Consider the following 15570-nt stretch of genomic DNA (forward strand, 5'->3'; position numbering starts at 1 on the left):
TGAGATAGAAAAAGAAAACTTGAATAGAATCAAAACAAGAGACTGAATTAGTAATCAAAAACTTCCCAATGAAAGCTCAAGCACAGATGATTTCTTTGCTGAATTCTATCAAGTGCTTAATCCTTCATAAACTCTTCTAAAAAATAAGTGAACATATCCCTCCTCATTCTATGAGTCACTATGACCATGATATCAAAATCAAACACATCACAAGAAAAGAAAGTTACACTAGTACCCCTTATGAATATAGATACAAAATCCCCAGCTCTAGGAAACTGAATCTAGCAACAAATAAAAAAAGGTCATACACCATGACCAAGTGAGATTTATAAAGTAATAAGACACTGGTTTAATATACAAAAATCAAGGAATGATTTAATAATAATAAAAATACAATCAGCTCAATAGATGCAGAAAAGTATTTGACAGAATTCAATACCTTTTCATGATTTAAAAAAAAAAACAGTTGACAACCTAGAAATGTTATGAAACTTGTTCAATCTGATAAAAAGCATATATAAAGTGCCCGACTGTTAGTATTATACCTAATGGAGAAAGACTGAATATCTTCCCCTAAGACCAGAGAACAAGACTAGAACATCCACTGTCACCACTTTTATTCAGTTCTAGTATAAGAACTTCTAGCCAAGGCAATTAGGTTATTAAAAAATAAAAAAAGGCACCCATTCAGATTGGAAATGAAGAAATGTGACAGATCTTGGACACAGACTAAGGAATCCACTAAAAACTATTACAACTAATAAAGAAGCTCAACAATGTGGCTGGACATAAAATCAATACACAAAAATCAAATGTCTTCTATACACTGGCAACGAACAATTTAAAAAATTCCACTTATAATAGTATCAAGTAACACATGTAGGAATTAACTTAATAAACAAGTGTAACACTTGTGCATTGAAAACTAAAAAATGACGTTAAAATGAATCAAATACAATATAAATAAAAGTACATATATCCCAAGTTCATGGATCAGACAACTTAATATTGTTAAGATGGTAATACTCCCTAAATTGCTCTATATATTTAACATAATTTTTTAGAGGGATGTCTGGGTGGCTCAGTGGTTGAGCGTCTGTCTTCGGCTCAGGGTGTGATCTCGGGGTCCTCGGATCGAGCCCCACATCAGGATTCATGCATGGAGCCTGCTTCTCTCTCTACCTATGCCTCTACCCCTGCCTCTCTCTCTGTGTATCTCATGAATAAGCCAATAAAATCTTTAAGAAAAAAACCCGTAATTTTTTAGAAACTGACAAGCTAAACATAAAATTCATATAGAAACAAAAGAAAATTGCAACAGCTAAAATAATCTTGAAAACAAAGAACAAAGGTGGAAGACTCATACTTCTTAAGTTTAAAACTTACTCCAGTTTTTCCAAAGAGAAATCCAGATGGTCAACACACAAGTAAAAAAATTGCTCAACATCACTCATCATTGGGGAAATACAAATCAAAACCACAATGAGATATCAACTCACAGCTGTCAGAATGGCTAAAATTAACACAGGAAGCAACACATATTGGTGAGGATACAGAGAAAGGACAGCCCTCTTACACTGTTGGTGGGAATGCAAACTGGTGCAGCCACTCTGGAAAACAGTACAGAGGTTCCTCAAAAAGTTAAAAATAGAACACCCTATGATCCAGTAATTGCACTACTAAGTATTTACCCAAAAGATACAAAAATACTGATTCAAAGGGGCACATGCACCCCAATGTTTACGGAAGCATTATCAACACTAGCCAAATTATGAAAGAGCCCAAATGTCCACTGACTGATGAATGAAGAGTGGTATATGTACACAATGGAATATTACTCAGCTATCAAAAAAAGAATGAAATCTTGCCATTTCCAATGATGTGGATGGAGCTAGTCTGTACTATACTAAGCAAAATAAGTCAGAGAAAGACAATATACCAGAATGATTTCACTCACATTGGAATTTAAGAAACAAAACAGGGGAGCATATGGGAGAGAGAAAAAAACAGAGAGGGAAACAAACCATAAGAGACTCCTAACTACAGAGAACAAACAGGGTTGATGGAGGGGAGGTGGGCAGGGGATGGGCTAAATGGGTGATGGGCATTGAGGGCACTTGCATTGGGCACTGGGTGTTATATGTAAGTGATGAATCACTAAATTCGACTTCTGAAATCAATATTAACTATATGTTACTAACTAGAATTTAAATAAGAATTTGAAAAAAGTTGAAAATAAATAAAAATTGTAAAAACTTACTACAAAGCTACAGTAATCTGAATAGTGTGGTACTGGCCTATGATAGACAAATATACCAATTTGGGTACCAAGACCATTCAATGAAGAACAAATAGTCTTCTCCACAAATAGTATTGGGGAAACTGTATATACATATACAAAAGAATGAATTTGGATCCCTACAACATACCATACAAAATAAGTCAAAATGGACCATAAACCTAAATGTAAAAGGTAAAACTAAGAAATTTTAAAAGAAAAATAGGAATAAATCATCATCACTTTGGGTTTGGAAATGGTTTCACAAATAGGACACCAACAACATAACAACAGACAAGAAATAAATTAGACTTTATCATGTTTTATTAAGTTTGTGGTTCAAAGAATACCATTGGGAAAATGAAAAAAAAAGTAAACAGAATGAGATAAAATATTTATGTATCATATACCTGGTAAGGGACTTTTTTCTGGAACACAGAGAGAACACTCAGAACTCAGTAATAAAGACAACCTAACTGAAAAATAGCCAAAAGAATTTGGATACTTTTCTAAGGAAGATATATGAATGCCAATGAGGACATAAAACGATTCTCAACATCATCAGTCATCAAAGGCATGCAGATCAAAACCACAATGAACTCTTCACATCTACTAAGATAGCTATAATCAAAAAGACGATAACAAGTGTTAGCAAATATGAGGAGATACTGGAAACCCTCATTCACTGCTTATGGAAATGTAAAATGGTGCAGCTGTTCTAGAAAACAGTGTGAAAGATTAAACATAAACACATGACCCGGCAATTCTATTTGTAGGTACATACTCAAGAGAAAGAAAACCATTTTCACAAAAACATGTACATAGCACCATTATTCAAAATAGCCAAGAAAGAAACAACTCATATGTCTACACATCAACAGATGAATAAACTCTGAAAACTGATATATCCCTATAATGGGATATTGTTCAGTCATAAATGGTAATAAAGTATAATACACAGTACAACTTGAATAAACCTTGAAAACATTAACTGAGTGAAAGAAGTCAGTCACAAGAGACCACATACTGTATGATTCCTTTTATAGCAACTATCCAAAATACGCAGCCTAGAAAGATACAGTATTTTTTAGAATGTTTCAAAAGTAAATAAATATTTTTAGATTATTATATTAAAGTTTTTAAAAAAACTTTTGCTAAAATGCTATTCAATTTCTACATAGAAATTTTTAAAAGATTAATAAGGATATGCAACTTTCCTATAAAAAATTTCCAGAAATTAACTCGCCACTTGATGTTAACATTTAGAAAATAAATGTAGACATTTCTTTGCCTTAATTCAACATTAAGAATATTTAAGAAAGTCAAATTTGCTGAATACGTTATTTTTTTGTATATTTTTTATTGGAGTTCGATTTTTTTGTAATTTTTTTTATTGGAGTTTGATTTGCCAACATATAGCATAACACCCAGTACTCATCCCGTCAAGTGCCCCCCACTGCTGAATACGTTATTGAATACTATGGTCCATTTTGTTCTTGTGACTGTAAAAATTCCAAAATTTTCGTCACACTGAAATTGGAAAAAACTATGCAAATATTTCATAAAGAGAGCTTCTTGAACACATACAGACAAGTATGTGTCAGGCCTAAAGACATGAAAGTTTGAACAAATCGATTTCAAAATTCTTTCCTACAAAAATTCTATACCTCAGCAATCAAATACAGTAATTCTCAAGGAAGGAGCAGGTGTATAAAAGAAATTTGTAACTATTCCAAATATGCCACAGAACGTATGAGACCAGGTGATGCTGACACTGCTGATTTAGGATCACACTTTGAAGAACGCAAATCTAGGGCACTTCTTTCTCTAAGTGTATGAGGTTTGAAACCATTTCCCAGGTGATTCTGATACACCTCTCAACACACACACACACCATCCACAATTACAGATCTACAACACCCTTTTCCTAGTAAAAATCCATCTTTGAAAGGAATCATATCTTAATAAACTCAATTAAATCTTCAATTCACTAATGCAATATTTATCCAAAATTTTCCTCAAACCTCATCTGTAAACCCAAATAAATTTCTTCTGAAGTTCAAAAGAAATCCAAAATATGCTGCAAAAGTTTTAAGTGATACATTCTCATTCTCGTAGAAGGAATATAATCAAATAGATTTTATAACCTGAATTGAAAAAAAATAAAATTGAACTAACAATATATTCTCTTATAGTGTGTCTGTAACTAGTTAGATCTCAAGTTTACCAAAGATGAAATGTTTTATACACACTTCCAAGTACAATTCTCTTTATAGACTTTAAGCCAAAATCTTGGCTCCTGGAAGTATATGTAATTGTGTTGATTAGTTTTATGGGTTTCTTGATTATGAGGAAACTGGATAGAGAATGGACCTAATATGAATGGATTTGAAGTTCAATGACTGTGAAGAATTCAGTCATTTCCTGTTCCACACCTTGGCAACTTAATAGGTTGCTGGCACATACTAAGAATTAAGAAACTGTCCTATTCAAAAAGCAATTACAGAGGCTTGCACTAACAAGATAAACCTAGGCTTGTTACTTTGTGATGAAGTAAGTAGTAGAAATGTCCCAAAGACGCACAGAATCTCTCATTAAGACTATTTGTAGAACATCTATTTATTTAATTATATCTTTACATGAAATCGGCCCTACGAAAAACTTCATAGAAACTGTGATTTTCACTAGGAACAAATAAACACGTTGGCAAACTCTAACCAATTTATGTTTTCATAACATATAAACATATTTATCTTAGTCACACCATGATTCCTTCTAAACCATTCCTTCTTCTTTTTAGCAGAGAAGAATCTTAGAGGTTGGTGATTTAGCTTTCTTTTTAAATGAATGAATGAGATTAAATGGAAGCAAAGTGATAGCCACAGTTCATAAATAGCATTTATTAAACATATTAAATTGTTTAAAAGGAGTATTAGGCCTTTCCATTCTAGCTTTAAAGGGGGAAATGTTGGGGTGCCTGGGTGGCTCAGTGGTTGAGCGTCTGGCTTTGGTTCAGGTTGCGATCTTAGGGTCCTGGGATCGAGTCCCGCATTAGGCTCTCTGCATGGAGCCTGCTTCTCCCTCTGCTTGTGTCTCTGCCTCTCTCTGTGTGTCTCTCATGAATAAGTAAATAAAATCTTTAAAAAAGTGTGTGTGGGGGGGAGTATTTTTGTTACTTGGAGTACAAAAAATATCAGAAGAGTATTATTATCACAGTATTTATACCATACATTTAAGGAACCATTATCATGACAATTATGATACCTGGGAGATTACAGGAAAATGCCTTATTTCATCATTTTCTGGCTAGTCTTCCAGTATCAAAAACTACAACAGATCAGGCTGGCATACGGACCTACAATTAAATCATTTCAATAAGAAACCTTACATTTATAAGAACGTATTTTAAAATAGGCATTATCTTCAAACAAACAGTAGAATTAGTCAAGCAGCCAATGAGTACATATATCCATACCCATGAAAAGTAAAAATCCCTCCTATCTAGATCCTCATTTCCCATTTCAAAAGGCAACCATAGGTAGAATTTTTATCTTCTAAGATATTTTCTAATTATATACTAATACATATGCCTTTTAATACAAATGACAATCTTCTATGAACCTTTCTGTATTTTGTTTCTTCATTTGCTAAAATGTATGGATGTTGACTACAATTCATATAACATTACTCTTTTGAACGGCTGTACCAGTTTATTTAACTGGCCTATTTTTTTTAAAGCTTTTATTTAAATTCCAGTTAGTTAACATCCACTATCACATTAGTTTCAGGTATACAATATATTGATTGAACGCTTCCATACAACACCCTGTGCTCATCACAGATGCACTCCTTAATCCCCATCACCTTTTTCATCCCCCCATTCAACTGTCAGTTTTAATTGGCCTATTAATGATGAAAATTTAAACTGTTTCCTAATACATGCAATTAAAAACATACCAAAATAGACTTATATATACTTAAACATATTTTGTGTACCTCCGTATTAAATTGCTGGGGGGAGAATTGCTGTTTTAAGCTTTTGTGCATTTGTATTCTGACATAATTATCAAACTACTCCAAAGAATTTGAATAGATTCATGTGAGACAAAAATGTCTTAGATTACTAATATGTTTATCAACATTTTTGTAACTAACAATCTGAAAGGTACATTTTTATGTTCCATATCTAATTAGGAAGTTGAGTTTTTATTATGTTTAAAATAATTTGTTGGGGCACCTGGGTGGCTCAGTACATTAAGCGGCTGCCTTCCACCCAAGTCAGGGTGCCTGGGATTGAGCCCCCAGGTGGGCTCTCTGCCCATCTGCTTGCTCATCAGGGAATCTACTTCTCCCTCTTCCTCTGCTCCGCCCCCTTCCTTCCCCCCCACCTGGGCTGAAATTTGCATCTCCATTTCTGTGAACTATCATTTGTCCATTTTTCTGTTTGTCTATTTTTTGATATTTTCTTTTTGTGATTTATACAAATACTATTAGAATTTAAGAATTTCCCCCCAAATTTGCCATTTATTTTTTCTGCATTTTTGCCATACATTCTTTTTTGCTTTTGTAGTCTAATTGTATTTTTTTCTTTCTTTTTTTTTTTTTTTGTATTTTTCTTTTTTAAGCATCGCTCTCTCATTCTGAAGTACTGTAAAGGTTAATTTTAATTTAAGTACAATGCTGCTGAAATACATAAAGAGCATGAACATTCCTGCACTTTTTTGTTTATAAAAGTGTTAACAGGCTGTGAAATCCCTCAGGCAAAAGTTCAGCTAGCTCTAATATTAAGAAAGCAAGTAAAGGAAGGGATTTTCAAAGGAAGAAGCTGAAAGAGGACATTCAAAACCAAAGTAAATGAAGAGAACATGGAAAGCTGTATGAAAGAAAATGTCTTTCTACATTAAATGATAACTAATATACCCAGATAGAAGTTACTCTATATAAATTACTAGTTACACTTTCAAGTTCTTTATTATTTTTCCTATTATAAAAACATCACTTTTTCCTTAAACAGTCATACATTATACAACTAAGAGAACATGAACACACATAATTCAGTCTATGTTTGAAACTATTTACAAAAATGTTGCTGTATACATATTCTATTTATATACATATACATTATATATACTGTGTTTCAACTTGTTTTTTGTGTTCTTATGCTTTGGACACATTTCCACTTTACAACATCTAGAGCTATCAAATGTTTTAAACTTTACATTATTCCCCCCCTTTGGATGTACCATAAATTATGTAACCAAATCCCAATCAATGGTTATGAAACCGTTTCCAAGTTTTCTGTATTACAACAGTACTACTGTGAATATCTTCGACACAGATTTTTATTTGCATGCTTAGGAGAATGACAAATTCCAGTAAGTGAATGAAATTCGAAAAATGTAATAGCTTGATATCACCATAAAAAAGTTTTACCAATACATTTTTACAAAGAGTTTGTTACACTGTATTTCTCTCATCACATTATCAACAATACTGAGTATTATCCGACTTTCAAAATTAGTAAAACATGCAAAAACTCTTACTTTAATTGCGTTTTTCAGATAATTAGCCTGGCTGAGTCTTCTGCTTCTCATTTGCATTTCTCTTGCTTTGAATGGCCTCCTTGTATCCTCAAATTGGATTGCTGATTTTAAAAGTCATTAATAAGAGTTCTAGGCATATTATTATAATTAGCTCTTTTCCTGTTAACCATTCCTCTCTTTGTATGTTTTCTGCATACAAATGTTAGTAGGAGTCCGGTGCTTAAATAGGCTGTAGTTTTTTTGTTTGTTTTTTTTTTAAATTTATTTTTATTTTATTTATTTATGATAGGAACACAGTGAGGGAGAGAGATTGAGAGAGAGACAGAGACACAGGCAGAGGGAGAAGCAGGCTCCATGCACCGGGAGCCCGACGTGGGACTCGATCCCGGGTATCCAGAATCGTGCCCTGGGCTAAAGGCAGGTGCTAAACCACTGCACCACCCAGGGATCCCTAGGCTGTAGTTTTTTGTATCAATTTCAAAAACACTTTACCCACAGGCCATGCTCACAAACTCTTCCAGGTTTTCTTCTTTACTTTTAGGTTTCTTACATTTAGATTTAAATTAATAAGTCATCTAGATCACATTCATGTGCTAAGAGTGAGAGTTCCAGTTTTATTATTAGTTTTCCAAAATAAATACCTGATTATTTAAGCATGATCAATTACATGTAATTTCTTCCCCACTACCTGATTTAAAATGCACGTTTACAAAAAGGCAGCATTCCTTTTATTCTAAAATCTCTCTCTTTAATTTCATTGATTTGCCTGGCCTATTCCGTATTCCACTGTCTTTTAATCACTATAGCTTGATATGCCTATTTATTATGTAGTAAAATATATATACTGTCTTTCTACATAAGCTAAACAAACAGCTGACTTAGATACAAAAAAATTCAGTTAGAAAGCTATTAAATATATATAGTCTCTTAGAGAAATTATATCTTTAGGAAAATGTCATGTATTTTATTGCATTTTTACCTGTACATTCAATGTATTCTCACATCTGTAAGAGGTTAACTTTTTAATAGGTTTTTCAGTTACATGTTATTCCATGCTAAATTGAATGGTTTATTATGTTCCATTTTTTTTTTATGTACAGAACATCCATTGATATATCTATTAGTTATGGTTGGATGCAATTGGACACTATTAAAATTTTTTTCTGATATTTCCAGTTGTTTCCTATAGACATTCAAAACACACAATCACATCATATGTAAAGAAAAAATAATTTTGTGTCTTTTTCCTAAAGAGAAAGTTAATGTGCTCTCTTGCCTAAGGTCACTGGCCCATGGAATTCACAATAACTTCACTGAGTGTCTTGATGAGCTTCCTTGGCTTTCCCAAGTCTAATGGAAACCAGGCTGGTCTTTCAAGATTAACCAAGACAACTGAGTAAAATATTAAATCTATACTCTTTTAAGTAGTTGGGAAATCAACCTTGATGCTTAATATCTTCATCTGTACTTTTTTTGGTAGCTATATTTCAAACATGCAATAAAAAGTTAAAAACTTACCTGAATTGGGACGCCTGGATGGCTCAGGGGTTGAGCGTCTGCCTTCAGCTCAGGGGCGTGATCCTAGAGACCCAGGATCGAGTCCGACGTCGGGCTCCCTGCGTGGGGCCTGCTTCTTTCTATGCCTGTGTCTCTGCCTCTCTCTCTCTCTCTCTCTCTCTGTCTCTCTCATGTATAAATAAATAAAATCTTAGGGAAAAAAAAAAAACTCACCTGAATTGTATATCCTAGGATAAAAAGACGAGAAAATAAATGAAAGAAAAATCTGTCTTGACTCATAAACGTTTTATTTATTTTTTATTTTTTTGAAGATTGTATTTATTTATTCGACAGAGAGAGAGAGAGAAGCAGAGGCACAGGCAGGGGGAGAAGCAGGCTCCATGCAGGGAGCCCGACGCGGGACTCGATCCCAGGACCCCAGGACCCCAGGATCACGCCCGGGGCTGAAGGCAGGCGCTAAAGCACTGAGCCACCCAGGGATCCCCAAACGTTTTACATTTTAAACTTTTACGTATCTAGATATTCATGAGAGAGAGAGAGAGAGGCAGAGACCCAGGCACAGGGAGAAGCAGGCTCCACGCAGGAGCCCGAGCCCGACGCGGGCCTCGATCCCGGGTCTCCAGGTCACGCCCCGGGCTGCAGGCGGCGCTGCCCCGCCGCGCCCCCGGGCTGCCCGAGGGCAGTTACCTCCCCCGGTCGCCCGCGCTCCTATACAGAGGAAAGTCTCCTCTTTCCCCGCCGCCGCCGCCAGATGCGCTGAGAAGTCGGCGCAAACCCTTCCCGCGCGGATCCCGAGCCGACGGCGAGCGCGGCGCCCGCGGAGGCCTGCAAGGCCGGGGCGGGGGGGGGGGGGGTGGGGGTGGGGGGGGGGGCGGGGGTGGGGGTGGGGGTGGGGGGGGGGCGGGGGGCCGAGAGCTAGGACCCGGGCTGCGCGACCCAGACCCGCGCGGCGACAGCGGCCCGCGGCGCCCGGAGGCCCCAGGAGGCGCCCGGAGGCCCCGGCGGGGCGGGAGCGGCCGCCGTCCCAGAGCGCCCCCTCCGGCCCGGCCCCCCGCAGCCCCCGCAGCGCAGCCCCGCCTCGCGCCCCGAGGCCCCGCACCCGGACCGCGCCGCGCGCACTCCCAGCCCGGGCCGCCGCCGCCGCCGCCGCCCCCGCGCCCGGCCCCGCTCACCGCAGCCCGCCGTCCGCCGCTCGCCCGCCCGCGACGCCCCGCCCGGGGTCCGAGTCCCGGCGGCGCGGCGAGAGGGGGCGGGGCAGGGGCGGGGCAGGGGCGGGCGGAGGCGGGCCTCCCGCAGGCTCGGCCAATCCGCGCCCGGAGGGGCGGGGCATCGCGGGCCCGGGGGCGTGTCCTGGGCCTCAGGCCCCGCCCCCCACGCCTGGCGCTCGCGGTCCCGGGGGTGGGGCGCGGGGCTGCGGGCCTGGGCGGCGGGGGCCGGGGTGCGGGGGCCGGGGGGCCGGGGTGCCGCGGCTCTAGCGCGAGGGCAGAGACAGGTGAGGGGTGCACGGGGGAGGCGCCCCGCTGCCGGAGACGCCTGAGCGGGAAGGACCGGGAGAAACCGCCCTTGTGCAGGAGCCCGGTTCAGTTGCCTCTGCGCCCCCCGCCCCCACCCCCCACCCGGCCCTTGGCTTGGAGAACTGGCCTCGGCCGTGCAAGGCCAGCGGGCAACAGGCGCGAGCCCAGGCCCATTGGGTGCCCCCGCCCCGCTGGTCGGTGGAGGCCACTGGGATGCGGGCGGGAGGGAGCCCAGGAGAGCGGGGGTGCCCAGGTCGCTGACCTCAGGACAGGAAAGGTCATTTGCTAATTGCCATTGTTAGGCACCAATGCTTTTTCCAAGCTCCTGGGGTTCAGGTCTCTGGTGGGCCCTGGGGAGCAGCTCAGTCCCCTGACTGGAGCTCGGGGCGTCTAAAGGCCCCCGACGGTATAAAAAAAAAAAAATCGGACACTGGACCGAAGTAAATTAGGTTAAGCTCTGAAGAGTACGTGGCGGCGCTCCAGCATGGGGGAAGTTTGGACCGGGGAAGGCATATGGGAGTTCTGGAATTTCCCATTTTCCTTTGTATGCAACTTGTTAATATGCATGTGAGAGTAGATTTTTAAAAAAATTCGTCTTGTATTTCTCAGTAATAATTGCACAAGACGTTACAGAAACACAGAAGTAAATTTATATGGAAAGCACAAAACACACCGGTGCCAAAACTACAGCAAAACAGAATACTATTCATTAGCTTTGTTCTAAATTCTTGACAGTGATGAGAAATTGAGCAATGGCCATCCCCAATGGCCACATGAAAAAGTTCAAAAGCAAAACATGTTTTGTGTAAAAACACACTCCTTTGACGGTGGGAGGGGGTAGTGGTAAACAAAATAATTGGAAGTGTGTCTTATGCCCAAAGCAGAAATTTTGAGGGGAATAAAAATGATTCAAACCCATGTCTTTCTGGGACCCTGGGTGGCGCAGCGGTTTGGCGCCTGCCTTTGGCCCAGGGCGTGATCCTGGAGACCCGGGATCGAGTCCCACACCGGGCTCCCGGTGCATGGAGCCTGCTTCTCCCTCTGCCTGTGTCTCTGCCTCTCTCCCTCTCTGTGTGACTATCATAAATAAATAAAAATTAAAAAAAAAAAAACCCATGTCTTTCTAAAATTCCTGATCTGATGACATTTCTACTTGAATACTTCAAGGGATAGCAAGTTCATTATTTTTTGTATTGATTCTATTTTAGTTGCCCTGCTTCCCGGCTACACTTTGTATTATTTTTTTACTAGTTGTTCTTACATTACCACAGTCTGCTTAAAGTTAATATTGTACTTCGTCATTTTAATAAGATTAAGAAATTCCCAACAGGACTTTTTGGTTCCTGAATGCTATGGGCCATTGCTCTTTAGGCTTTACATACACACAAATTATAAACTACTTAATAAAATGTTTTCTTTTGATAAAGCAGTTGGTTGTCTTTTACAGATATTGAGAGAAGAAAAAGATAACTTTTATATTTATCCACATACAGATAACTTTTGCTTTTCATTTTTTCTTGTAAAGACTTATCTCACTTTCCTTTAGGCTGGAGAATTTCCTTTGGTATTTCTTGTAGTTCAGAACAGCTACAAACAAATTCTCACACCTTTTTTAATCTAAAAATGTTTTTATCTCATATGCATCTTAATGGTATCTTCACTGAATATAGAATTTTGAGTGACCAGATTTTTTTTCCCTTCTCCTACAGTTTTAACTTCCATTTTTATCAGCTAGGGTTCATATTATTGTTTTGAGCTGAAATTGTTTAGTTTTAGTTTTCTACAGTTTATGATATGTGGTTTTCCTTGCATTTATCCTACTTAGTGTCCTCTGAGTGTCATAGATATGTAGATTGATAATGGTAAACTTTTAACCATTATTTCTTTAAATTACTTTCCTAACCCATTGTTGCTCTTTCCTTTCCCTCTGTGAATTCAATTATGTTAGACCACTTAATGTTGCCTCATAGGTCACCAAGACATTTACTTTTCTTTCCAATTTTTTTTTCTCCTTAAATTGAATAACTTCTATGGATAACTCTTCATAATATTCTGGCCTTATTTCAATCTGCTGTTAAGCCTATTATGGATATTACACTTTTCAGTTCTAGTATTTCTGTTTGGTTCTTTTTCACAGTTTCTGTGTACCTAGTGAGACTGCATACCTGTTCCTTCATTTTGACCATCATTTTTTAAAAATTATTAAACATATTTACAATACCTGTTCACTATTCCAATATGTGATTCACCTTGGGATCTGTTTTTATAAGTTGCTTTTTATTTTTTATTTTTTTTGACAGAGTCACAATTTTCTGTTTCTTGGGATGTATATGAATATTTTATGGTGTATAGGATATTATAGATAATGTAGTACTTTTGATTTTTGTCTTCTTCCTCTGAAAAGAATTAATTATTCTCTGACATGCAATTGAAGGTAAATCATCTTTAACTTCTGGAACATTTGGTTTATACTATATTAAGGCCAGTCTATCAAATGCCTGAAAGTATTACCAAGCTACTCTATGCCCTTAGCAGTACTCATATTCTAAACTCTATTTCCTTGCAGTGAACAGCAACTGAAATCTCTATTCAGTCCTTTTGGCTGCTACTTTCTGCTGGCATCACTGGAGTCTCTCTAGCACATGTAAAGTTTAGCAGTCAGCCAAGGATTTTAGGGCTTTTTATGAGCAGGTATTAATGTTCTTCCCTCTGTGTCACCTTACTCTCTTATATCACTCTCAATGTGGAGCCTGAGATCTCCTCACTGACATCACAAGTCACTAAACCTGAAGCATTCTACTGGTGTTCTAGATGCCCTGCACCTGAAGACTGGAAAATGTTTGCAGGGAAAAGGCTGTATAAACATAGATCTCACTTAGTTATATAATACCCTCTTTTACCGGTCAAATCCCCTACAGTTTTGGTCTGCTTTTGACAGCTCTCCAATGTCTTCAAATAGTTGTTTTTAAATTCTTTCAGGTTTATTATCATTATCAATGGGAGAGTTATCCCTGTACAAGCTAACTTATTATTATTGAAACTTTAACTCTCACAAATTCATAACATTTTCAAGCAGTTTATTGCTAGATAAACCAAACTGTTAGAAAACTCTTTTATTTTTTAAAGATTTTCTCTGTTTATTTGAGAGAGACAGCAGAGAGAGAGAGAGAGAGAGAGAGCATGTGAGAGGAGGGGCAGAGGGAGAGGGTAAAGCCAACTCCCCACTGATTAGGGAGCCTGATGAAGGACTCTATCCCAGGACTCTGGGATCACACACCTGAGCTGAAGGCAGGTGCTTAACCGACTGAGCCACCCAGGCACCCCAGAAAGCTCTTTTTATTAAACAAAATCTATACCAACAAGGCATTCTTTGTTTTTTCTTGATTCTATTTTTTGTTCCAAAAGAGAATATGTTTCTTACTTTAATTCAGTAGCCTTTTAAGTGATTAAGTTGCTGTACACTTTTCCTTAAATATTTTCTTCCTAGGATTGAACAGCTTTCTTTTTGCTATTTCTATTTGTCATGATTGCAGATTCCTTTCATTGAGATTACTTTCCTTAGAGTTATTAATTGTTTTCTAGTAATTGGTCTGATACTTACGTAACACAGTGAAATATCAGTAGAGCTCTATTAGTGAGGTCCGATTACATTAGCTTTATTGGCATATTTTTTTTTTTAAATAGTTCTTTCATTTATTCATGAGAGACACACAGAGAGAGGCAGAGACATAGGCAGAGGGAGAAGCAGGCTCCCTCTGAGGAGTCTGATGCGGGACTTGATTCCAAGACTCTGGATCAGAACTTGAGCCAAAGGTAAATGCTCTAGCCTTGAGATACCCAGGTGCCCCAAAAGCCTCTTAATTTAATTCAATATTTATTGAATACCTAATATGCATGTGATCTGTTATAAATTTCTCAGTTCCTAAAAACTTCATGCCACTTCTGTTTAGGGTTGGCTACTTGCCTTTAACTTAACAAAAGCTATTTGTGCCAGCATGGATATGTATCTTAGATGAAGGGTGTCTTTAATCTCTAAATCAGAAAAGTCCAAGACCTAAACTAGTAATAGTACAAATCATCATCATTATCATCACCATAATCATCATCATAAATAACTTCTTCCTGTTTTTAAAAGTTTGCCAATTGACAAACTATATGTTGTGAAAATCTACCTTTGGTCATCACTGAAACCTAAAAACTAAAAAACATTAGGAAAAATTCAGTTAAAGTATATCTTGTTTCCACCAAATCTCCTCTCGAACATTGTCAAAATGGCCTCCTCAACCAACTTTGTCACAAATTTCACAAAGAGATAGTAATAATAATTATGTGAATGTTTATGCATTAATAGTTGATATAATCTTTTATTTATTCTTAAAAATAAAATTATATAGGTGATGTAAAAAGTAGTTGAAAACCTTCTTTATCCTCTTCACATTTATTTATGGGGGAATCTCAAATACACCTTCCTCTTTTTTTTTTTTTTTATTGGTGTTCAATTTACTAACATACAGAATAAACCCAGTGCCCGTCACCCATTCACTCCCACCCCCCGCCCTCCTCCCCTTCTACCACCCCTAGTTCGTTTCCCAGAGTTAGCAGTCTTTACGTTCTGTCTCCCTTTCTGATATTTCCCACACATTTCTTCTCCCTTCCCTTATTTTCCCTTTCACTATTATTTATATTCCCCAAATGAATGAGAACATATAATGTTTGT

The 15570-nt window shown here is 38.2% G+C and overlaps 1 protein-coding gene across 8 annotated transcripts in view; it reads right to left on the bottom strand.

Moving 5' to 3' along the window:
• PLSCR4 (phospholipid scramblase 4) overlaps positions 1-10585 on the bottom strand; it is a 41976-nt gene extending 31391 nt beyond the window's left edge. For 2 of the 8 annotated variants that reach the window (XM_049100112.1, XM_025448876.3), the window contains exons 1-2: positions 9340-10116; positions 5543-5633 (exon numbers count right to left, since the gene is read on the bottom strand). The gene's annotated coding sequence lies outside the window, so the exon portion shown is untranslated. Of the gene's footprint in view, positions 1-5542; positions 5634-7821; positions 9259-9339; positions 10117-10511 lie in introns of those variants that run through there. The other 6 variants (XM_025448875.3, XM_035705319.2, XM_025448873.3 and 3 more) reach the window with 6 other exon arrangements.
• Positions 10586-15570: the final 4985 nt, after the last annotated feature.

Source organism: Canis lupus, chromosome 23, assembly GCF_003254725.2.
Source record: "Canis lupus dingo isolate Sandy chromosome 23, ASM325472v2, whole genome shotgun sequence".
NCBI classification, from domain to species: Eukaryota; Metazoa; Chordata; class Mammalia; order Carnivora; family Canidae; genus Canis; species Canis lupus.